Consider the following 12,954-nt stretch of genomic DNA (forward strand, 5'->3'; position numbering starts at 1 on the left):
ACTAACTGACGCTAAATAATACCGGATGTACCTGTTCTGACTTACTTTGTAAGAGAACTTCTGATTTTTTTTTTCGATCCTTATCCATGGTATCTTACGCACATCCTTCAACATGCTTTAAATCATCTCTAGATTACTTATAATTCCTAATACAATGTAAATGCTATGTAAAATGGTTGTTATACTGCATTGTTTAAGAAATAATGACAAGAAAAAGAAGTCTGTACATGCTCGTACATGTTCATGTATATACCTCCGGGTTTTCTCGATTTGCGGTTGGTTGAATTCGCGCATGCACAACTCGTGGATAAGGAGGGCTGACTGTATTAATTTTATTTAGCAATATAGCTGGAATAGATCCTTCCAGCGCTTTGAGCCACACTGTCTCAGCAACCCCTGACAAACCCTGATTACTTGCTTACCTACTGCCCGTTACACTGCTGGCATTTAGGACAGTAATGAAGGTCCTCCGTCTGTCTGCACAGAAGGATTCTTCACTGGTGTTTCTGTAACAGTTATTTTTTGACCAGTTAGGGTTGGTATCCCTGAGCTGAACCCTCTAACCTGGCGGACTGGTGGACCACTCTTAGCCTGGTCCCCATGCATTGATCTGTTCAGCATGGGTGACACTAACAACAGCCAAGGCCCCGACACCAGTCAACGCAGCTCTCGGGGCCATTGAGGCACGAAGCCTCCAGAATCTATGACAAGGTTTGCGGTGCTCTTGATTAACCCTAATGTAATCACGGGACAAGTTACAATGACGAATTAACCTACCTGGTACGACTTCGGATTGTGGGAGGAAATTGGAGACCCAGCAGAAGCCCATGCATTCCACGGGTAGGACGTGCAGAGACTCCATACAGAAGGGTGTTGGAATTGAACTCCAAACCCCAGAAATGCCCCAAACTGTAAGAGTGCGCACGAACTGCTATGCTACTGTGGTACCCTATAGTATAATAGTATAGTACTGCGTAGTAATACTTCTAATTACATTGGGGAATGTCTTGTCTCTGGGCATTACGTTGTGCTAAAACAATGTTGTTTGGGATAAATCCCTGGTTTATGCATAGTTAGTTCTGACAAGGAAAATAACTTACATGTTAAATTTTATATTCTGGGTACAAAATACTATCCTTAGAGATTGTTCTTATCTCAATTTTTACAATTATATTTTATTATTCTATAATTCCAAGCAAAGTTATCACTAAACTCCAAATCCTGGACGTCAATGCCTCCTTCTTCACTTCCTGATCAGCAGATCACAATCAGTAAGGATCGGCAGAAACACCTCCACTGTGATTATTCTACATGCTGGTGCTCCACAACAATGCATTTCCAGACCCCTGCTCTATGCCCTGTATACCCACAAATGTGTGACCAGATTCTGCTCTAACTCCATCAACAAGCTTGCAGATAATACCACTATTGTGACCCTTATCACAAATAATGATGAGTCAGAGCGCAGGAAGGAGACAGAGGACTTGGTATCATAATGTCATGACAATAATTTCAACAAAATGAAAAAGAAAACAGACATTGACTTCTGGAAGTGGGGGGGTTCAATGTACATATTCCTCCTGTCTGTATCAAAGGAGTTGAGGTTGGAAGGGTTTCTAGGAGTGAACATCACCAATGGCCTGTTCTGGTCTAGCCGCATCGACATTATGGCAAGAAAGCTCACCAATGCCTCTATTTCTTCAGAAGGCTAAGGAAGTTTGGCCTGACCCATTGATTCTTATGAATTTTTGTCGATGTATCAGAGAACATATCCTATCCGGATGCAAGCTAGCTTGATATGGCAGCTGCTCTGCACGTGACTGCAAGAATACCAGAGGGAGTTGTGGACAGAACTCAGTACATGAGGGAAACCAGTCTCCTTTCTTTGGATTCAGTCTATACTTGTTGCTGCCTCAGTAAAATAACCAGCATAATGACAGACTCCATCTACTATAGACAGTCTCTTTCCTGCCCTCTTTCATTTGGCAGAAGTCTGAAAGCATGTTCCATCACACTAAAGGAAAGTTTCTACTCCACTGTTAAAAAAATATAAAATGGTCCTTTAATACGTTAAGATGGATTCTTGACCTCACAATTTACCTCACTGTGATTTTGTACTTTATAGTTTTCCTTGCATTGCACTTTCTTTGTAGCTGTTACACCTCATTCTATGCTGTTATTGCTTTATTTGTTCTTCCTCAGTCCACTGTGTAACGATCTGATCTGTATGAGCAGTTTGCAGGGCAAGCTTTTCACTGCATCTTGGTGTATATGACAATAATAATTTCAATTCCAGTTCCAAAACTTACAAAATCATTTAGCTTTCATATGTCTTTAGTGATTATCTACATAGGAAAGCTAAATTTTCAGTTTAATATCCTCTGCATTAATATTAAAATGTTTGAATAATTTTATAATGTAATAGTGATGATTAGAGGGAATTTGATGATATGTGTATGTTAAAACAACTGGCCCTCAAAATTTGGCTCCCTACCTCTGTTTTCTTGGGCTCCACAGGTGTTGAATTAGTCAATAGCGTGTGTTGAGATGCAAAATGTTAGGTGCAAGATATCATATTGCGAGGGTGTTAGTGAAAGCATGGTTAATGTCTCACTCTACCTCTTACTCAATGTCAGCAAGACCAAGAAACTGATTTGAGACTTCAGGAGAGGGGAGCTGGAGCTCCATGGCCCAGCCCTCATTGGAGGATCAGAGGTGGAGAGGGTTAGCAAACTTGAAATTTCTGGGTGTTACTATTTCAGAGCAGCATGTAAGCACGCAAGTGCAATTGCAAAGTAAGCACTACGGTGCCTCTACTTCCTTTGGAGTTTGTGGAGATTTGGCAACCAAATCTTTAACAAACTTCAGCTGGTGTGCAGTGGAGGGTACTGTATATTGACTCACTGTATCACAGCCTGGTATGGAAACACCAATGCCTTTGAACCGAAAATCCTACAAAAAGTGGTGGATTCAGCAGTGCGTATCAGAGGTAAAACCCATTGAGCACATCTCCATGAAACACTGTCATAGGAAAGCAGCATCCATCATCAGAGATCTCCACCACCTAGGTTATGCTCTCTTCTTGCTGCTGCCTTTGGGCAGAAGGTACAAGAGCCTCAGGACTCGCACCACCAAGTTCAAGAACAGTTAGTGCCTCACACCATCAGGCTCTTGAACAAAAGGGAATAATTACTCTTACTTGCCCATCCATTGAGATGTTCCCCAACTAATTATCTCACTTTAAGAGCTCTTCATCTTGTTATTTCATGTTCTCATTATTTATTGTAGTGTTAATTTATATTTGCATTTACACAGTTGTTGTTTTCTGCTCTCTGGTTGATCTTTCATAGATCTTGTTTTAGTTACTGTTCTATAGACTTGCCCACAAGAAAATAAAATCTCAGTGTTGTATATGGTGACATATATGTACTTTGATAATAAAATTTACTTTTGAATTTTTTGAACTTTGAATTGTAATCTACATGTTAGGCATAACTTGATATCAATCAAGGTTGTTTTCATTTGCCACTAAACTGCCATTTGGAGCTCAGCACTTATGCTAATGCCTTCCATAATGTCAACAATAGGCAGAATATACTAAACCATCTCATTATTACATGAAGTGATCATCAACTAATATTTGATTTCTGCTGCTGCTCCTGTGATTATATATGTTTAGAGTGTTTTGCATCATTCTTTAAAGTTGTTATATTCAACAGAATGTGGTTTTGTGGCAGGTGCTAAAAAGCTTTACCCTCATTTCAAAGTTCTGCATGAACTTCTTTCTCAAAGACATTGGCATATTAGTAGGAATGTTTCTTCAAAGATCAAATCACATAGGGAAAGACAGAAGTTCTTGCAGAATAGGGAAGAATGCTGGAAGAGGAGGTGGGGAGAAGCTTTTAGCTGGAGATGACCACATCCAGAGTATCCAACTCTTTGTCAGGAAGAACGTATAAATCATCTCTGGTTCAGTGAAGACAAACAGTAACTGCTTTCTCAGAGGTTTTTAAGGTGATTATTGCATCTTCTTTTATGTGCTGGGCAGATTCTAGGGTGGAGCTGGATATTTGCAACATGGAAGCATCTCTGAGGAAGTATCAAACCTCCCCAATAGGACAGGGTGCCATTGACTCGGTTCACATGGTTGAAGGTCACTCTGAGCTGTATAGAAGAAGAATCTGTTTGCAATGTTGATACTTAACTGTTGTCAGTTCAACTACTAGTAGTCATAATCAATATCAGTCATTTGTGTCATCTGGTTTTGAGTAGTTATAACAGCTAAAATGTGAATACCAGCTGCAGTTCATGAATCCAGGGAACAGCACAATGAGACAGAGAGCATTTAGAAGGAAATGGAGAAAGTGAGGGGAAAAAACGGATAGAGGGAAATTTATTTAATTTAAAAATTTTATTTGACAATACAACATGGAGTAGGCCTTTCTCACCCTTCGAGTCACACAACCCCACAATCTTGATTAACCCTAATCTAATCACCGGACAATTTACAATGACTAATTAACCTACTTAGTTCGTCTTTGGACTGTAGGAGGAAATGGGGAGACCTGGAGAAAACCCACATACTCCATGGGGAGGATGTATAGAGATTCCTTACAGAACAGTGCCAGAATTAAACTCTGAATTCTGGAACAGGTCTTGCTAAATGCGGAAGTAGTTTTTCTGAAAACACAACTGATTGTAATATCAGCACTACCACCAATAGCATTACTTTTCCCTATTCCCTCAAACGATGGTAATTGTTGGCACGAGAGATTCCAGATGCTGGAATTGGCAGCAACAAACAGTTTTCTAGAGGAATTCAGCAGGTTGAACAGAATCTGTGTGGGGAGAAGTCCTGTCAATGTTTTAGGTTTCAACCCTGCATTAGGACCTCCAGCAGATAGTTCATTCTTCCAGTTGTCAGTTGTTGCTGACCAGAACAGCATCTGCTTGGCCACAATGCTCAGCTATAAGTAAATGCTACATAATTGTTCTACAAGCTAGATACCATCTCATTGCCAGGAAGGATGAAGGCTCTCGGCCCAAAACATCAACAGTTTACTCTTTTCCACAGATGCTGCCTGGCCTGCTGAGTTCCTGCAGCATTTCTTGTGTGTTGCTTAGGATAGGTTCCAAGCTCTGCACAAAGCCTTTGACATTTCTTTCAGGCTACCTGATAACTGTGCATACCCATTCCCAAGAGTCTCCAAGTAAGTTTCAGTTATGGTCCAATATGCAGCCTCAGCTGGAGCCATTGTTTACATTTTGGAGGTGAAGGTTGGCTTTAACAACTCAAGATATTCATCCCAAGCAGATACTCTGCAGCATCATTAGAATGGGGTCTTGAAACTTGTTGAAGTTTGAAAGACCTCAGTAAAGTGGATTATGCGAGGATGTTTCCTATGGCAGGGGAGTCTAAGACAAGAGAACACAGTATCGGAATAGAGGGACATCCACTTTGAACGGAGATGAAGAGGAATTTCTTTAGCTAGATGGTGGTGAATCTGTGGAATTTATTGCCACAGGCAGCTATGGAGGCCAAGTCATTGGATATATTTAAGGCAGAGATTTATAGACTCTCAATTAGTCAGGGCATGAAGGAATACAGAGAGAAGGCAGGACATTGCGGTTGAGAGGGATAATATATAAGCTGTGTTGGAATGACGGGCAGGCTTAATAGGCTGAATGGTCTAATTCTGCTCCTATATCTTTTGGTCTCATGTTCTTATGGTTTTATGCAGCATTCCTGCATTTAGCAAGATGCAAGATGAGATTAGTGCAATACACACAAAATGCTGGAGGAACACAGCTGGCCAGTCCTGAAGAAGAGCCTTGGCCCCAAATGCTTTCTGTTTATTTCCCTCCACAGTGTTCCCAGACCTGCTGAGTTCCTCCAACATTGTTGAAGATTTCCAGCATCTTCAGAACTTCTTGTGTCACTAAAATTAATGCACTACTTGAATTGGAGGAAACAGTCATTGACCAAATTTGCATTGGAATTTCTGCGACTGGGAAGGGGGTGGAGTTGTGGAGCCCTATTTAGCCAACATTAGGCTTGGAAAATTTTTTCATTATCTTAGCAATATCAGCAAGAGACATGCAGTCAGATCACAGGAAAGCACAGGTAGAATTTGGTGCTACTTACCCAATCCTACAAATACCAATGCCTTTGTTGTAAGACTTCTCGTCTTGTAACACAGTCTCAGTAGTCCAGTGGTAGCTTCATTGCTATCAACCCTGGAATTAATGTAGGAAATTGTTCAATGATTGCATGTGAACTTCAAGTGAGACCACCAGCATTCCATTTCCCACTTAAAAACATTTGCCCGTATGGATCTCAGACTTTTCCTATTGCTCTCTGTCATCAAATATAGTCTTCATCCTACATATTCTCTCTCTGAGAACAAATACACTCAACCATTTCTACACCTTCCACTCAATGTATGTACCAAACCAAATTTCTTCCTTCATTCCCTCCTTGGTATAAATTCCATGCACCCAACTTTCCATTCAATACGTCAACGTGGTATTATAGAGGCAATATTACTAGAGTGACATCTCAAAGATGATGAATTTGAATCCTAATTAATTGAATTTGAGCATTTGTTTAGAAACGTTCAGACAAAAGCTGATAGTAGTATAAAGAGTCAGTTGAATTGTTGGGCAATCCTAGCTTCTTCCCTAAGGAAACTTTTCATTGGTCTGGATCACCTGCATTATATCATCATTATCATTATGTGGGGTGTTGTATGACGTGGGCGATTATGACCTTTGACCATGATTGCTCTTAGCAATTTTTTTCTACAGAAGTGGTTTGCCATTGCCGCCTTCTGGGCAGTGTCAATACTCCTCAGAGTTTGTCTGCCTGATGCCGGTGGTTGTATAAGCAGGACTTGAGATATGCATCAGCTGCTCAAATGAATATCCACCTCCCATAGCTTCACGTGACCCTGATCAAATCATGTGAAGCAGGTGTTAGGCCTTGCCCAAAAGGTGACCTGCAGGTTAGTGGAGGGAAGGAGTGCCTGACACCTCCTTTGGTTGGGATGTACCCCACCCCACCGCCCAGGTAACTGTATATCCATATCAAAGTCCATAGCATTAATTACAATCTGTAATCAATTTACCCGAAAGGTGCTCTGTTGTAATAAAGATCTTTCAACAAAAGGGACAAAATAAAGTTCTTTCATCATCAGTATAAATCATATCCTGTATATGAAGACAAAATGAAACCCTGGTTAGATGACACTTGGAATATTATGTTTAGTTCTGGGTGCCTCATTATAGGAAAGATGAAGAACCTTTAGAGTGTGTGCAGAGGATATTTACCAGGATGCTGCCTGGATTAGAGAACATGTCTTATGAAGCTAGGTTGAGCGGGCTAAGGCTTTTCTCTTTAGAGTGAAAGACGATGAGAGATTACTTGATAGTGGTGTACAGGATGAGAAGAAGAACAGATTGAGTGGATAGCCAGAGACATTTTCCCATGATGGAAATGGTGAATACTAGGGGGCAGAATTTTAGTATGATTGGAGGAAAGTATAGTGGGGATGTCAGAGATTGCACAGTGTGGTGAGTCTATTGAATACCTTGCCAGGGATGGTGGTAGAACAGATACATTAGTACGTTTAAGAAACTCTTAGATCGGCACATGGATGACTAAAAAGTGGATGACTGTATAGGAGGGAATGTTAGGATTTTGTGAATAAAACATGCGAGAGCCATTTTATGCACTTTAAGAAAAGCCGCAGGCCTTTACTTCGAATACCAACAAAACAAAAGCATTTGCCTTACACTGGCGATATTACATCCGACTCCGTCTCTTAAAGTAAACACGACAACTCAAAGAAAGGTGTTAGTGAATTACTTAGAACAGTTTCTTTTCTAAACAATCTATCAACCATTACTTTACCTGAAACAGGCCCCCATAAATTCTCCAAAACCTGCATTGTGAGTCTGTCTTGAGCTTATACGAATCACCCAGCTTGGGTCCTATGTGCCTTGGTTAAAGTAACACCAAATGCCTCTGCCTCATCCAAGGGTGTGTTGACATGCAGATGGTCATAACGTGGTGCAAGGGCAAAGGTAGTGGAACCATCCTGGTCTTGGTAGGCCAGTTTAAGGTGATCTACAGATATACATTCATGTTTATTCTTCCTATCTACAATAAAAGTCTTTTCACCGCGTTTCAAGACATGGAATGGGCCATCGTAAGGGGTCTTAAGAGGGTGTTGATGTGCATCATGGCAGACAAGAATGAACGAGGTAGAACAGAGGTCAGTTGGTACCTAAGAAAGCAGTAGGCTGTGATGGGAGGTAGGAATAGATGTAAAATGATCTAGTTTTCTGAGGAGGGCGGAATCCTACTGAGATGTAGACCAGGCGGCCGCGACATCAGGAATAAAATTATTTGGCACCTGCAGCAGTTGCTCATACACCGACTCAGCTGCGGAGTGCTGCAGATCCTCTTTTAGAGCCTTTGTAAGGACCAGCAGGACCCACGGGAGATGATTGTGCCAACGTTTGTCCATCAGGGTGGCCCTCAGAGCAGCCTTTAAGGAATGGTGAAACTGCTCACACAGGCCATTAGACTGTGGGTGATACACTGTGGTGTGATACAATTTGACACCAAGGTTCTGGGTCATTTTGGCACAGAGGTCTGACATGAATTGGGGATTGTGTTTAGAAGAAATTTCAGTTGGGGTACTGAGTAAGGTCTGCTGGCTTCGTTGATTCTTGAGGGACTGTTGAACACCTTGCCAGGGATGGTAGTAGAGCGGATACCTCTGGTTGTGTGCTGTTCCCAAATTCCTGGCAGATTCTAAGCCACTGCATTGGTCAACATGTTGTTGAGTAATTCTTTAATTGTCTGATCTCCTTGAGATCACCAGGGCTGAATTTTGTGAATAAAATATGCAAGAGTTGTATTATGTGCTTAACAAAAGCTGCAGCCCTTTGCATCCATTACCAACAAAATAAAAGAAGTCACCTTACACTGATGTCATTATGACAGACACTGTCTCTTAAAGTTAAAAAAAACTTAATGATGATGTTTGTGAATTATACAGAACAGTGTCTATTATGAACAGTATCTGTTATCTGTCACCCATTACATTACCCTACACAAAGATTAGATTGATCTTAGACAAGGTAAAAAGGTTGTCACAACATTGTCGGCCAAACCGCCTGTACTGTGCTACAGTGTTCTATGTTAATGTTCTATGAAACATTTCAGCCTCGTTTCCTCTTGCTTTTTCTTTAGATTTAGGCATTGGCACATCTCCACACTGCTTTTCAACAAACATTCACCAACTCTTTCCTACTCTTCTTACAGACAAAGAAACACATGCATTATGGGAATGGAGTAAGAAACGTGAACCTGGATCGTAGCCTGGGAAATCTGAAGCCTGGATAAAGCTGGGAGCACTGGGTAAGAGGATGATGAACTTGCCTAACATTATTAATTTTCACTTCTTATATACACTCAGCAAGATTCATGATTCTAAAATGTTTATGTGTTTTCTCCTGTCAGTCATTAGTTGATATCGCTTTCCCTTTCATTGCTGTCAGGTACTGAGTGCGATCAGTAATATCTGCTGATTGTGGAGAACAAGAACAGAGAGTGCAATTGCATTTAACATGTAGAGTGCTGTGTGTGGAAAGTTAAGATGGCACAAAGAGAATGCCAGTTGGGCAATTAAAGTACCAGGAAATTATTTTATAACTACAATTTGAACAAAGAAAATACACAGTAGCTTTGGAATTTCCCTTCTGCACACAGATACAAGAGAGCTTCTCATTTCCTGATTGTCCTTCAGTGTGACTGTTTATAATCACTATGGTATGAAACAGCAGTCTGAGAATATAAAAAAATTCCTTGCTCAATTTATCCTATCAAAACCCTATAGAATGCTAAGTAAGAAAGATCTCATAAAGTTGCACGAATGATGTTGTCACTTCCACCTTGGAATTAAGAGATACAATAGATACTTTTTTCATCAGAGACAGACAAACTTAACCTTCACATTTAACAGATACCCTCTTGTTTATTCAAAGAAATGCTGTCAGTGTTGCAATCCTTCATGGATTATCAAGTGGCATGAAGAAAATGATCTTGAAACGGAAAAGAGATAGTCTAGTGACATTCAGAAAGTTTAATTTTGACTTCTGACCAAAAGATATTTCTTATTATATACAGTGAGTATTTGTGTTATCATCAAATGAGATTGTGCTGCGATTTGTAATTTACATTCACTTCTTGGAATATTAGAACAGATACCCATCATATGATTGGCTTTTGAAAGTGATAGGGACACAGCCTAACACCCCATTAGTCATTGTAGTGCTCATATGAACAGCAAATGTAAGACCATAGGGATCATTCAAGCTAAACCCAAATGCAAAGTAATAAAATGCATAAATACATGTGTATCTCAGTCAGCAAGACTATGACTCTCAGATGTTAAGCCCAAAACTGAACCTTTCTAAAAGCAGAAGGTGCATGAGTTCCGCATGCTGAATGATTAATATTGTACACTGAAGGACATAATTTGTCTCGAGATTTAAGGATTAGGCTCAGCTTGATGAAGAGTGGTATTGATATTTGATTTAACCTGTATAGTTCCTGCTTTCCTCACAAGCTACATTATTCACCATCAGTGGGGCTGAATTTAAATTTAGGCAATCAACAAATGCTTCGAGTCTAACGGTTTCCTGCTCCTCATAAGTGCTTGAAGCCCCAGCCGGTTAGTGGTCCACCCTCATCTGTGCGTAGCTCTCAGATATTAATATTTCAGTAATGACATGTTATAAGACCATGAGTCCATAAGACAAAGGAATGGAATTAGGCCATTCAGTCCATCAAGTCTTCTCCACCATTCCATCATAGTTGATTTATTATCCTGCCTTCTCCTCATATCCTTTGACCCCCAGACTAATCAAGAACTTATCAATCTCTGCTTTAAATATACCAATGGCATACCCTCCTCAGCTGTCAGTGGAAATAAATTCTACAGATTCACTACATTCTGGCTATAGGAATTTTTCCTCATCTCTATTCTGAGGATATGCCCTCTGGTCCTGGACTCACCCACTATAGGAAACATTGTCTCCACATCCACTATATCTCAACCCTTTAATATTTGATAGGTTTCATTGAGACCCCCTCATTCTTTTAAACTTCAGTGAGTACAGGCCCAGAGTCATCAAATGCTCCCCATACATTAACCCTTTCATTCCTGGAATCATTCTTGTGAACCTCTTTTGGACCCTCTCCAATGGCAGCACAACTCTTCTTAGATAAGGGGCCCAAAGCTGCTCACAATACTCCAAGTGCCTTATAAAGCCTTAGCATTAAGTCATTGCTTTATATTCTAGTCCACTTGAAATTAATGCTAACAATGCATTTGCCTTCCTTACCACTGATTCAACCTGTAAGTTAACTTTTAGGGAATCCTGCACGAGGACTCACGAGGTCCCTTGCACCTTGGATTTTCGACTTTTCCCCTCATTTTGAAAATAGTTTGCATCTATTTCAAGAGATCCCAGTTTCTAAGGAATTTTTCACTAAAATTATCTAAATTATCAGCATTCCCTCTCTAATTTATCTTCATTCTCCACCAGATTCACTCATCCAAACAGTAATTTGCGACCTTCATCTGCCGTGTCTTGTACTTCTATATTCTTAGCATTTCCTCAGCAATGACTGCAGTTTCAGCAAAAAACTGTGTGGTAAGCAACTCTGTTGTTTGCTGACTGCCACTACCTCTTTTTACTTCTGGCAAAGGTACTTAAAATTAGCCCACTGAATGTCAAACTTACTCACCCTATGAATTTAGTTCTTCACTATAAAGTTCAGTCTGAACGGTCAGCATGAAATGTTGGGGCAATATTTAATGATACCACCAAACTTTCAATTGTCATGGATGGCAACTATTAGTGAACACAATTCTATCAGACGCTTGTAGCACACCCAGTCCAAAAATTAGTTGCACTGAAGTCAACATTTTGTTGGTAGTATAACCAGACTTGCTGCATACTCTGCACCTCAGAGGAAAATCTATTCTAAAAAGTATGACTAGGTTGCCTAAGACTTTTGCACAGTACTGAAGTCATTTTATTAACTGCATTTATTCTGGTCAAGATGACACTAGTGTACAGCGCTCCCTCGGTTCACATCTTCCAGATAGCTCATGAAAGTATCTTTTCTTCTTTTCCTACATATGTTTTTTCCCATTACATTTGTTTCTAGGATGATTAGAGCCTGCAATTTACAGTTTGGAGATTGTTTGAGTGATCCAGTGTTTTGCTGTCTCCAAAAGATTCTGGGAAGCCAGCACATACCAGTGTGGTCTCAATGCAAAGAAACTTCAAGGCGACACAGGAGCTGATCTTCAATACCATTTCGATGTTTAAAGTGCCCATTAATCACCAATTAAAGAGTCGATGAAGATTGTGACATCGAGGCGAATGCGGAAGGCGGGCAAGAGTTTCAGCACTGACTCACTGTCTCTCTGCGGGTAGGCCTCTCTGCCTCGCGTGGTTTCTTTCCATAAATGTCAGCGATACTGTGATTCTGCTTTTATGCATTGGACTATTGTGTTTATGGATGGTGGACATTTTTATACTTCTGGTTTTTGTATTCTGTGTTTGTTTGTTGCTCGTACCTTTTCCGTTTTGTTGTGCAAGGGGAGGATGCTTGAGGGTTGATGCTCTGGTAGGTTTTTGTGCGGAGGAGGGCTTTTTTGGGGGGGGGGCCATGTTCCTGTTCTATTTTGTGTGAGGGGAGTGGGGTTTTGGGGTGTTGATGATTGGGATGCTGCTCCTTTTGGAGTGGATTTGATGTTTCTGAGCGACTTCCATGTTCTTTCTTCATTTTGTGGCTATCTGGCGAATAGAAATTCAGAGTTGTATAGGGATGCATTATAAAAATAAATGAACCTTTGACCTTTGAAA

The 12,954-nt window shown here is 40.5% G+C and overlaps 1 long non-coding RNA gene across 2 annotated transcripts in view; it reads left to right on the forward strand.

Annotated features, from left to right (window-relative positions):
• Positions 1-12,681, forward strand: part of LOC132394298 (uncharacterized) — a 64,555-nt gene extending 51,874 nt beyond the window's left edge. The window contains exons 5-6 of one of the 2 annotated variants that reach the window (XR_009512262.1): positions 9,335-9,430; positions 12,251-12,681. This is a non-coding gene — a long non-coding RNA (uncharacterized LOC132394298). The remainder of the gene's footprint in view (positions 1-9,334; positions 9,431-12,250) is intronic. The other variant, XR_009512263.1, reaches the window with a different exon arrangement.
• The last annotated feature ends 273 nt before the right edge of the window (positions 12,682-12,954 follow it).

Source organism: Hypanus sabinus, chromosome 5 (genome assembly GCF_030144855.1).
Source record: "Hypanus sabinus isolate sHypSab1 chromosome 5, sHypSab1.hap1, whole genome shotgun sequence".
NCBI lineage: Eukaryota > Metazoa > Chordata > Chondrichthyes > Myliobatiformes > Dasyatidae > Hypanus > Hypanus sabinus.